Consider the following 1,036-nt stretch of genomic DNA (forward strand, 5'->3'; position numbering starts at 1 on the left):
CATCCCCGGGTCAGGAAGATCCCCTGGAGGAGAAAATGGCAACCCACCCCAATATTCTTGCTTGGAGAATCCCGTGGATGGAGGAGCCTGGTGGACCACACGGGGCCACAGAGTCGGGCATGACAGCACATACGTGCAAGGGGCCATCTAGCGATCCTGCAAAGTGAGCAGGCCACCCTGGAGAACCCTGTCGGCCCCCAGCCCCCCAGCCACCAGCCAGCCTGGTTCCTGTACCTGAGCCCATGGGCCCCAGCAGCAGGAGAGCCGTTCACTGGGGGCCTGTTCCCTGGGTCCTGGGAGGGGGGCGGGGGCGGGCCCCTGGGGAGGCCAAGGCTGGAGACCCTCCACCCTCGCACTCAGACGGGAGGTCCCCTGTGCTCTGGCTGAGCTCAGCTCTCGGGATCGTGGGAGGCATCCAGGCTGCCCACATGTGGGGTGCTCGGAGCCAGGGCCCCCAGTGCCGCCTGAGCATCTCAAGATGGGGCGGGAGGTGGTGCTGGTGCTTTGTGGGGAGCCCAGCCGCCCCCACACCACGCCTTTGCCAGCCCTCACCATGGGCCTTGCCGGGCACTCCCGGGTCAGCCCTGAGCTCTCAGTGTCCACCCCCGGCTCCACGGCCCAGGGCAGTGGTCTCCCACCTTCCAAACCAAACCCCCCCAGCAAGGGAGGCAGCTTGATCTGTCTCCATCCCCCGCCGCCACCAAGGGAGGCTGGGGCTCCCAAGCAGCCCACCTACTCAGCCATCTGTCTCGCCCTGCCCGCCCCCTCCGCCTCCTGGCTCCCGGCAGAAAGTGCTGGCAGCCTCCTCCTTAAGCATAGGCTGTCTTGACGGTTCCCTCCTGAGCGGCCTCACGTGTATGAAGCCGGGCTGCGGGCAGATGGGGGACGCTTGCACACGCAGAGACACACACACACAAAGAGCTGGGGGCCGGCGGGGAGCAGGCACGGTCTTGCACCCACCAGGTCAGGGTTCCAGCCTGGGGGAGCTGCTGACAGCCCCCAGAGCCGGGGAGACAGGAAGCCAGTGGGGAGAGCC

The sequence above is a fragment of the Bison bison genome, unplaced genomic scaffold (assembly GCF_000754665.1).
Source record: "Bison bison bison isolate TAMUID 2011002044 unplaced genomic scaffold, Bison_UMD1.0 scf7180017851930, whole genome shotgun sequence".
NCBI lineage: Eukaryota > Metazoa > Chordata > Mammalia > Artiodactyla > Bovidae > Bison > Bison bison.